Genomic DNA, 11,007 nt, shown 5'->3' on the forward strand with positions numbered 1-11,007 from the left:
TCAAACAATGTGTTAGACCATGTTTCACCTAGTAGAGTTCCTTATCATGCTTTGTATTGTTATCCTATGCACGTTATTGTTTCAACTTTCATTTCTTGACGTTAGTGTTTTATACAATCTTTAATGTTTGTCCACTAACTACTTTTAACATGTAGACACATGTCGTATATCTAAAGATAACATCCCACCACAGAGTCAACTCATTAAGTTATAACACTTATACTGCCCCTCTCAAGACATATGCATGATATTCTCAAGACAGATCCTATCTTGAAACTCTACACTCATTTCTTAAAGTCATACATCAACCTTCAACAACATTTTACATGCATTAATGTCATGATTATCTCTGCAGAGGATACATTCATAATTTAAATCATGTCATAAATCAAGAAACGTGTAACATGTATAATCATATTTAAGCATCATACTGAACATCAAGGTTATGAATTCTTAAGCATGCTAAACAATTGTTCTATTCAAAATAAGAGAAAACTAGCATACTTATAATACATAAAATTGCATTGCAATATGCCTAAACTAATAAGCATGTATTTTATTTAATTAAGAAGAAATTTGCAAATGTTCACTTACCTAGAATGCTTAATTTTCAAATTCTAAGGAATAACCTTAGTCTTCATGCATATTCTGATATGAAATAGACAAAAATCTCGTATTATCATTTAAAGTCTCGTCTTTGTAAAAAATTATAAAAATACCCTAAGCTTTTATGCCAAACTGACTCCATTTTTTCAAAGTTTGTTATCATATTCCCTACTCATGGATCCTACTCAAACAGAAGAATTCAAGGATCCAAAAAATACTTGAATCTGATATCAAGGTGAAAAGTTATGTCGCATTTACTAATCAGGCATATCAAGGGCAAATGATCTTTTTACTTTTTGACCATCCCTGGGTTCATGTAATTTTTTCTAAATTCATTTTGTCTTTATACCACACCTAATTCGCATTCACTATAGTTCAAATTTAATTTAAATGGATCTATTGATTGATTTTCGAATCCATATCCACTTTTATTCTAAAGCGGATGCTTCAAGTTTTTTTAACTATAAACCTGATTGGATCCTGCATCCGGTAAGACTAATCCAAATCTTTCCGTAATAAGTTTGGTACAAGTGTGGCATCAATGATAGAAAGGACATGAGTTTGAACTAAACCTAACTGGATCCAATTTTTTTTTGATCCATTTTATGTACACAAGATCCGATTTGAGTTTGGATCCAATTTAGATCCAAACCCATATCTGACTTGTCTTGGAAAATCGAGGTCTTCACCATCTCGTTTTTGGCTCCGCTTATGCACTATATATATATAGACAAAAATTTTATATTTTTATTTTTTCTAAAACATGGCCGACCTGATCTAAACCGAGTAGGTCTGTCCAAAAGCTCACCTGATTCGGTCTGCATCGAGTCAGTCTACCGAAAACAGACCCAACTCGGACTATTCATACCGAGTCAGATTGCCAAAAAACTAGACTTGACTCTTGACCAAGTCGGTCTGGACCATTGCCAGACCTAGTTGGATGGTCTATTCATTTTGAGTTGGTTTGGGCATGCCCAGACCGAGTCAATCTGGTTTGCTGCTGGCCCAACCTAGTCTGGGTCTTGCCAAGATCGAGTGGCCTGGATGACTTGGTCTGCCATTTTGTGTAGACTGAGTCTGCCCTAGTCACTCGGGGTCGAGACAGAGAGTCAAAACTCTCTTTCTCCCCCTTTTCTTTGCTACGACTACCTCCTGCAACCTTTCAGGGTTTTCGGCAGCTGAGGCAGGGCAAACCCCTCCCTCGCCTTGCACTATGAGCACGGCGATGCTGTCGGCAATCGATGATCGCCAGCGGCTATATGTCCGACGTTCCTTTTTTTTATTTTGAAATTGCAAGCCGCCGACAATGCAGTTTCCAACTGTGAGGGCAAAGGGCGTGATCCCCTCTATGTCTCCCCCCATTCAAGCTGCTGGAGGTAAGGTTTGACCTCCGTCCTGCCAATTTTTTTTTTCTGTCGCTGGCAACCCGCAGGTTGGCAGCTGTGGGGATAAAGGAACCCCCTCCGTGCCTCACCATTTTGGGTAGTAGGGATGATATTGCCTCCCTATCCCTACCCTTCTATAGTCGTCGGCAACCACACAGTTGACATTGTTTTTAAGAAGATAGGGGAAGCCTTACCTAGTCTATCGACGGTAGCACTCCTTGTCGTCTCCTGCTTCTCCTCTCCTCCTCTTCCTTATTTCTCTCAATCTCTTCCAATCTTTCTCTGCGTGTCCCCTCTCTCTTCCTCTCTTTGCCAAAATTGACAGGGTGAGAGAGGGGACCCATAGCTTTTTTTAGCCATGGTGAGGGGTGTTACCTTCACCCCACTCTTGCCTCATTAAGAGGTGTTTCCCATTTTTGTCTCCCCCACTTTCCATACATGGGAGAGAGAGAGAGGTGTAATGTTGGTATAAGGATAAGGCATGCTCCTTCCTCTCCCCATTACCCATTTAATGGGAGAGAGAGAAAGAGGGGTTTGGCCCTTTCCTCACCATAATCGACCCAGGTAGGGGTTACGCCTACCTAGTCGGCATTATAATTTCACCCCTTTAAAAGAGGATTCATCCTGAATCTTACCTGAAAATAACTAGAGAAATTGTGCATAAATGTATGCCTTACTCTCCTACGTAGCTTCATTCTTGTTATGATGTTTTCATCTTACCAGAACCATCAGAATAACCTTATTTCCCAGTTTATCATCCTTGAATTCTAAAATATCAATTGGTTCTTCATGATACTTAAGTCTTCTTCGATATCTAGCACTGATTCGACTGTGTCTAGTATGTGCGAAGGATCTGACAGATACTTTCTTAATATAGATACATGAAATACATTGTGCATCCTGAACATTGATGAGGGTAATATCAACCGATATGTTGTAGCACCTATATTTTTCATAATGGATTTGGAACAATGAACACATTTTGCAACCTAGACCCAGTTTTGATCCAAATTTAACACTGATCCGAACCAGATTCAATTCTGATCTAGATCCAACATTAATCTGAACCAAATCCAGTTCTAATTTGAATTTAGATTTGTCAAATAGGATCCAGACCCAAATTTGTTTGGATCCAATTCAATTTAGATTGGTCTTGATTGACTGGATCGAACTGAACACAGATTCAGTTTGCTCCAAATAAAACCAGATCCAAACGGAGAACTGAGACCCAATTAGATCCAAATTGATTTGGTTCACACCTAGACCGGTTAGGTCAAATTGAGTCGGTCTGATTCGATATGATCGAGTTGGACTGGTTTAGTTTGGACTGATTCAGTCTGGTACACTTTTTTTTTGTTTACCTGGTTCGGTCGGGGTGCGACCCAGACCGCCTGGTTCGGTCTGGGTCACACCTAGACCAACACAAGTCTGTCATTAAAAAAAAGGGCGAAAGAGGCACAATCCCTTTCAATTATTCCTCTCTGTTGGAGAGGGGCCGACAACTAGAGTTGATCCTCTCTCTCTCTCTCTCTCTCTCTCTCTCTCTCTCTCTCTCTCTCTCTCGTGCGCGCGCACGCTCCAACAAGGCCAGCAACCATGGTTGTCGGCTTATTTTTTGAGGGTTTTTCTGCAACTTGCTAGCAGCCATGGCTATCGGCCATCTGATCGACCGGAAAAGGAAAAGGAGAGAAAAGATGACATACCTGTGGTGTCGCCGACGGTGATTCCAGTAAGCCTCTCTCCCTCTGCCATTCCTTCTCATTTTTTTTCATGCTTTCTCTCTCGCTTTGTGTATTGATGGGGTAGAGGGCTCACTCTGAGGGTTCTTTACAGGGCCCTCACAGTGGTTGAGGATAAACCTCACTCCACCCGTCAATCGTGAGGGGGTGAGGTTTATCCTTGTCCTCTTCGTACGATAATGAGAAAGGAAGTTCTCGAAAATGAAAGAACCATCTTGCCTTAATTTTTTCTTCTTTTTTTTTTAACTTTTCTCACCCAACGCTTTCTTTCATCGGGTGGTTTTACACTGTCGATAGTTTAGGCGGTGTATGGCACCTTTAGTTACTACTCTCAACTGAAGATCAACAACAACAGCAATAATTCTTCTTCACCGTCTTCGGCTTTGGCTTCCGCTGCTCCATCTTTTTTTTTTAGGTGGACGTACGTAGTCATGTTCTGTTCTACGTGTTTTTTTAAAAGCATGTATGGATTTTTCATTGGATTGCCCATCATTGTCTTGATTTTGATACAATGGGAGAAGGCATTGATACATCTTGTGTATCATTCTTTCTTTTGTTTTAAAGTGTTTGGTTGGTGTGGATATATTATTTTTATAATTAAATTTTGACATTATTTAGAATAATTATTAAACTTCTATTTTGTTATAATATAATCTTCTTCATGAACTCCTTCTTAGGCACCCATCATATCAAGACTCGAGCTGAAACTCGAACCCGTCAACCTATATAAATCTACATTTTTAGTCACTCATAACCAAACCCAATCCAAATCAAAACGGGTCTACTAAAAACCTGACCCACTCAAACTCATTTACCCATATGGGTCCAAAATTTTTATTCGTACCCGAACTCAAATTAGAATGAGTTCGGTTTGGGTGTTACTTTTAGACCCGATTCAGAATCGAGTCTGACAAAACCCGACCCGGTTAAACCCCAAATCATAACCTACCAGCAACGTTTGGCATGTCCCAATGTTTTCTACTCGTTAAGTCATATTTTTAAAATATCGTTATTTTATCACAATATCTTCTAAAGAAACGTCTTATGTTCGAAGAGAAGAATCATTTTAGAATGACACTTCACCATCACATCTGGATCCAATCGCTCCCCACACACAGGGACAGCCCCATGGCCGCCATAGTATCTCCGTGCTCGAACTGCTGTCCAACTACCAATCTGCAGGAGCGCAACAGGTCGATATGGCGAAACCCGAGCCTCTGCCTCTTGGAGATGTGCACCACCATGGCGGAGCTTCGCCAGGTGCACGCCCGAATGATCAAAACCGGCCTCGGACGCGACGCTTTTGCAGCCAGCAGGGTCATCGTTTTCTCTGCAACCACCGGCAGCCTCGACTACGCGAGGTCCGTATTCTCAGGCGTCGAAGAGCCCAATTCCTTCATTTGGAACGCCATGCTCGGAGGGTTCGTGAAGCACGGCCTCCCTGAAGAAGCCTTCGATTTCTTTCTTAGAATTTTGGGCAGTGGTGTGGTGGGTGATAATTACACGTACCCACTTATGTTGAAGAGTTGCATTGAGCTCAACGCGGTGGAAGAAGGGAGGCAGGTTCATTGTAGAGCGATTAAGCTGAGGCTCGATAAGGATGTGTTTGTTCTGAATTCGTTGATGCATTTTTACGCTTCGGTTGGAAATATGGGTGTTGCGCGCCAAATGTTTGATCGGAGTTCCGAGAGAATAGTGAGCTCCTGGAATACGCTTATTGCAGGTTATAGCAAATTGGGGGAGATTGAAGCTGCACGTAGTTTGTTCGATGAAATGCCTCAGAGAGATGTGATTTCCTGGAATGCCATTTTAGATTTGTATCTGAAAGCAGGGAAAGTTGGAATTGCACGCCAAATGTTCGATCAAATGTCTGAAAGAAATGTGGTGTCTTGGACCTCCATGATATCAGGTTACGTGCAGTGTGGAGATTATAAAGAGGCATTGCAGTTGTTTCATGCAATGCAAAATGCAAAGGTGAATCCCAACAAGGTTGCATTGGTGAGTGTTCTTCCTGCTGTAGCGCATTTAGGAACGCTTGATCAAGGGAGATGGATCCATGGTTATATTCGTAAGCACAATGTTGAATTGGATTCTGTATTGGCTTCTGCTCTTGCCGACATGTATTCACGATGTGGGGATATAGAGAAAGCCCTCGAGACATATGAGGGCATTCAAGAACCTACAACCATCACATGGAATGCCAAGATTGCTGGACTGGCAATGCATGGACGTGGAAAGGAGGCAATTGAAGTGTTTCTGTCAATGCAAAGGCTAGGCTTAAGGCCGGATGCAAACACTTTTATCGGTGTTTTAAGTGCTTGCAGCCATTCAGGCCTAGTGGATGAAGGCCTTCTATATTTTAACCTGATGAATCAAGAATTTTGTGTGGCACCAAATATTAAGCACTATGGGTGTATGGTTGATCTACTAGGCCGTGCAGGACTCTTTGACAAGGCATTGGAACTTATAAATAGCATGCCCATGGAGGTCGATGTAGCTATATGGGGATCCTTGCTTGGTTCTTGTAGGAATCATGGAAATCTTGAATTGGGAAAATATGCAGCTACAAGATTGACTGAATTGGATCCTTGTAACAGTGCTGCTTACGTGGTTCTATCGAACATTTATACTGATTGTGGCCTATCAAAGGATGCTATTAAGGTAAGGAAGGAGATGATTAGGAGAAATGTGAGGAAAGATCCCGGTTGTAGTTCAGTTGAATTGAATGGCGGGGTTCACGAGTTTATTGCAAAGAGCAGCTCCAACCTTCGAAACAAGGAGCTCTCATCAATGTTGGAAGAAATGGACTCAAAACTTAAGTTGGTTGGCCGCAAGCCAGAGATAAATGGTGAAAAGATCACTTCTTATCATAGTGAGAGATTAGCACTTGCTTTTACTTTGATAAACACCAGTCCAAATACAACTGTGAGAATAGTGAAGAATCTCCGTATATGTAGCGATTGTCATTCCGTGATGAAGCTAATCTCTGAAATTTATGAGAGAGAAATTGTTGTGAGAGACCAAAGCCGCTTCCACCATTTCAAGAGTGGATCTTGTTCATGCTTGGATTTCTGGTGATGTGCACATATTCAATCAAAATGGCATTAAGAATATTTAGTTATTGATAAATTTGGGTTTGACGTGAGAGTGGGGAGAACGAACACATGCACAATCATAAAAGGGAAGACATGGTTTAAGGTGGTTCGGCTGGGGCTTGCTTACATCCACTAGTAACTCTCTCTCTCTCTCTTCAACTATTTTTTTAGAGAGGAGGAGATGTTTATTCATAACCTTTGTTAATTGGATACAATAGGAATTATGGAACTTAAGGTTTCCTGTTGCAATACATCTTTAACTGTTTTCCAGTTTTACAGTAACTTCTTTTAAACAATGCTCTTCCTTGATATGCAATCTTCTTTTCATTAGGAACTCTTGAAGCAATAGGACTCTTGCAACGAGAGCCTTTGTGAACGCCAATCTTGAACTTTCTAGAATCATCCAGCCCTTGGGAGGAGTCCTTGACTTCCTTGGATTCTCCAGAACTGTCCAGCCCTTAGGAGGAGTCCTTGGTCACCTTAGAGTCTTGTCTTTCAACATCCCATGCAAGTTCATCTCTCCGGAGGTGAGATTAAGCTTGGTTCTTATAGCTTCAAAACATCCAGTATGCAGAAGCTTAGTTAGAATATTTACAAGTTGTTATTATGATTTTATGAATCTGACATCAAGCTTCTTTTTCTTGTCTTTTACCCGCACAAAGTAAAAATCTATTTCAATGTACTTCATTTGAAGCATGAAAAACAAGGTTAGCAGCCATATAAGTAGCTCCAAGATTATCGTACCATATAATTGGTGGTTCTTGTTGCTCAATGTGAAATTCTTGCAACAGATAGCTCACCCAAGTTAATTCAGATACAAGACCAGTCAGAGTTTTATATTCTGCATCGAGTCAGTTCACCGAAAACAGACCCGACTCGGACTGTTCATACCGAGCCAGATTGCCAAAAAACTAGACTTGACTCGGTCTGTCGAAAAAAAATAGACCCGGCTCAATCTGTCCAAAGTAAGTCAGTTTGCCAAAAACAAGGCAGACTCGGTCTGCCAAAAAACAGACCTAACTCGGTCTGTCATTTTTTTTCTCTTGCCCGAGTCGGTCTGAACCATTGCCAGACCTAGTTGGATGGTCTATTCATTTTGAGTTGGTCTGGGCATGCCCAGACCGAGTCAATCTAGTTTGCTGCTGGCCCAGCCTGGTCTGGTTCTTGCCAAGATTGAGTGGCCTGGATGACTTGGTTTGCCATTTTGTGTAGACTGAGTCTGCCCTAGTCACTCGGGGTCGAAACAGAGAGTCAAAACTCTCTTTCTCCCCTTTTTCTTTGCTACGACTACCTCCGGCAACCTCAGGGTTTTCGGCAGCTGGGGCAGGGCAAACCCCTCCCCCGCCTTCCACTTTGAGCGCGGCGATGCTGTCGGCAATCGATGATCGCCAACGGCTATATGTCCGACGTTCCTTTTTTTTTTTTAAATTGCAAGCCGCCGACAATGCAGTTTCCAACTGTGAGGGCAAAGGGCACGATCCCCTCTATGTCTCCCCCCATTCAAGCTGCTGGAGGTAAGGTTTAACGTCCGTCCCGCTAATTTTTTTTTTCTGTCGCTGGCAACCTGCAGGTTGGCGGCTGTGGGGATAAAGGAACCCCTTCCATGCCTCACCATTTTGGGCAGTAGGGATGATATTGCCTCCCTATCCCTACCCTTCTATAGTCATCAGCAACCACACAGTTGACATTGTTTTTAAGAAGATAGGGGAAGCCTTACCTAGTCTATCGACGGTAGCGCTCCTTGTCGTCTCCTGCTTCTCCTCTTCCCTCTTTCTCTCAATCTCTTCCAATCTTTCTCTGTGTGACCCCTCTCTCTTCCTCTCTTTGCCAAAATTGACAGGGTGAGAGAGGGGACCCATAGCTTTTTTTAGCCATGGTGAGGGGTGTTACCTTCACCCCGCTCTTGCCTCATTAAGAGGTGTTTCCCATTTTTGTCTCCCCCACATGGGAGAGAGAGAGGTGTAATGTCGGTATAAGGATAAGGCATGCTCCTTCTTCTCCCCATTACCCATTTAATGGGAGAGCGAGAAAGAGGGGTTTGACCCTTTCCTCACCATAACCGACCTAGGTAGGGGTTACGCTTACCTGGTCGGCATTATAATTTCACCTCCTTTAAAAGAGGATTCATCCTGAATCTTACCTGAAAATAACTGGAGAAATTGTGCGTAAATGTCTGCCTTACTCTCCTACGTAGCCTCATTCTTGTTATGATGCTTTCATCTTACCAGAACCATCAGAATAACCTTTTTTCTCAGTTTATGATCCTTGAATTTTAAAATATCTATTGGTTCTTCATTGATACTTAAGTCTTCTTCGATATCTAGCACTGATTTGACTGTGTCTAGTATGTGCGAAGGATCTGACAGATATTTCCTTAACATAGATACATGAAATACATTGTGCATCCTGAACAGTGATGAGGGTAATATCAACCGATATGTTGTAGCACCTATATTTTTCATAATGGATCTGGAACAATGAACTCATTGTGCAACCTCGACCTAGTTTTGATCCGGATCTAGCACTAATCCGAACCAAATTCAGTTCTTATCTAGATCCAACATTAATCCGAATCAAATCCAGTTCTGATTTGAATTTAGATTTGTCAAACAGGATCCAGACCCAAATTTGTTTGGATCCAATTCAATTTAGATTGGTCTTGATTGACTGGATCGAATTGAACACAAATTCAGTTTGCTCTAAATAAAACCAGATCCAAACGGAGAACCGAGACCCAATTAGATCCAAATCGATTTGGTTCACACCTAGACCAGTTAGGTCAGATTGAGTCGGTCTGATTCGATATGATCGAGTTGGACTGGTCTAGTTTGGACTGATTTAGTCTGGTACAAATTTTTTTTTGTTTACCTAGTTCAGTGTGGGTGCGACCCATACCGCCTGGTTCAGTCTGGGTCACACCTAGACCAACACAAGTCTGTCATTAAAAAAAAGGGCGAAAGAGGCACAATCCCTTTCAATTATTCCTCTCTGTTGGAGAGGGGCCGACAACTAGAGTTGATCCTCTCTCTCTCTCTCTCTCTCTCTCTCTCTCTCTCTCTCTCTCTCTCTCTCTCGCGCGCGCGCGCGCGCGCGCTCGCACGCTCCAACAAGGCCAACAACCATGGTTGTCGGCTTATTTTTTGAGGGTTTTTTGCAACTTGCTGGCAGCCATGGCTATCAGCCATCTGATCGACCGGAAAAGGAAAAGGAGAGAAAAGATGAGATACCTGTGGTGTCGCCGACGGTGATTCCAGTAAGCCTCTCTCCCTCTGCCATTCCTTCTCATTCTTTTTTTCACGCTTTCTCTCTCTCGCTTTATGTATTGATGGGGTAGAGGGCTCACTCTAAGGGTTCTTTACAGGGCCCTCACGGTGGGTGAGGATAAACCTCACTCCACCCGTCAATCATGAGTAGGGGTTGCAATTTCTGACACGATCCGCCAACCCGACCCGCCAACCCGCCTCTTAGGCAGGTTCGGGTTGGGCTTAAGCCAACCCGTTTAATAAACGGGTCGACCCGTGTAACCCGTTTATTAAACAGGTCGGGTTCGGGTTGGGGGTTTGCCAACCCGGCTGACCCGTTTAATAAACGGGTTAGGCGGGTGGGTCAACCCGCCAACCCGACCCGCGAACCTGAAAACCCGTTCACCCGACCCAACCCATTTATTAAATGGGTTGGCGGGTCGTGTCGGGTTACCCGTTTATTAAACGGGTCGGGTTCGTGTTTGCCACAGACGACCCGTTTAATAAACGGGTCGGGTTCGGGTTGAGGTATGCTGACACGCGAACCCGCCAACCCGACCCGATTGCCACCCCTAATCGTGAGGGGGTGAGGTTTATCCTTATCCTCTTCGTACTATAATGAGAATGGAAGTTCTCGAAAATGAAAGAACCATCTTTCCTTAATTTTTTCTTTTTAACTTTCCTCACCCAACGCTTTCATCGGGTGGTTTTACACTGTCGATAGTTTAGGCGGTATATGGCACCCTTAGTTACTACTCTCAACTGAAGATCAACAACAACAACAATAATTCTTCTTCACCGTCTTCGGCTTTGGCTTCCGCTGCTCCATCTTTTTTTTTAGGTGGACGTACGTAGTCATGTTCTCTTCTATGTGTTTTCTTAAAAGCATGTATGGATTTTTCATTGGATTGCCCATCATTGTCTTGATTTTGATACAATG

General features: G+C 42.7%; 1 pseudogene; it reads left to right on the top strand.

Moving 5' to 3' along the window:
* Nucleotides 1-4,972: 4,972 nt before the first annotated feature.
* On the top strand, nt 4,973-6,808 carry LOC149833545 (pentatricopeptide repeat-containing protein At5g48910 pseudogene; annotated as a pseudogene).
* Nucleotides 6,809-11,007: the final 4,199 nt, after the last annotated feature.

The sequence above is a fragment of the Nuphar pumila genome, chromosome 7, assembly GCF_984573655.1.
Source record: "Nuphar pumila chromosome 7, dmNupPumi1.hap1.1, whole genome shotgun sequence".
NCBI lineage: Eukaryota > Viridiplantae > Streptophyta > Magnoliopsida > Nymphaeales > Nymphaeaceae > Nuphar > Nuphar pumila.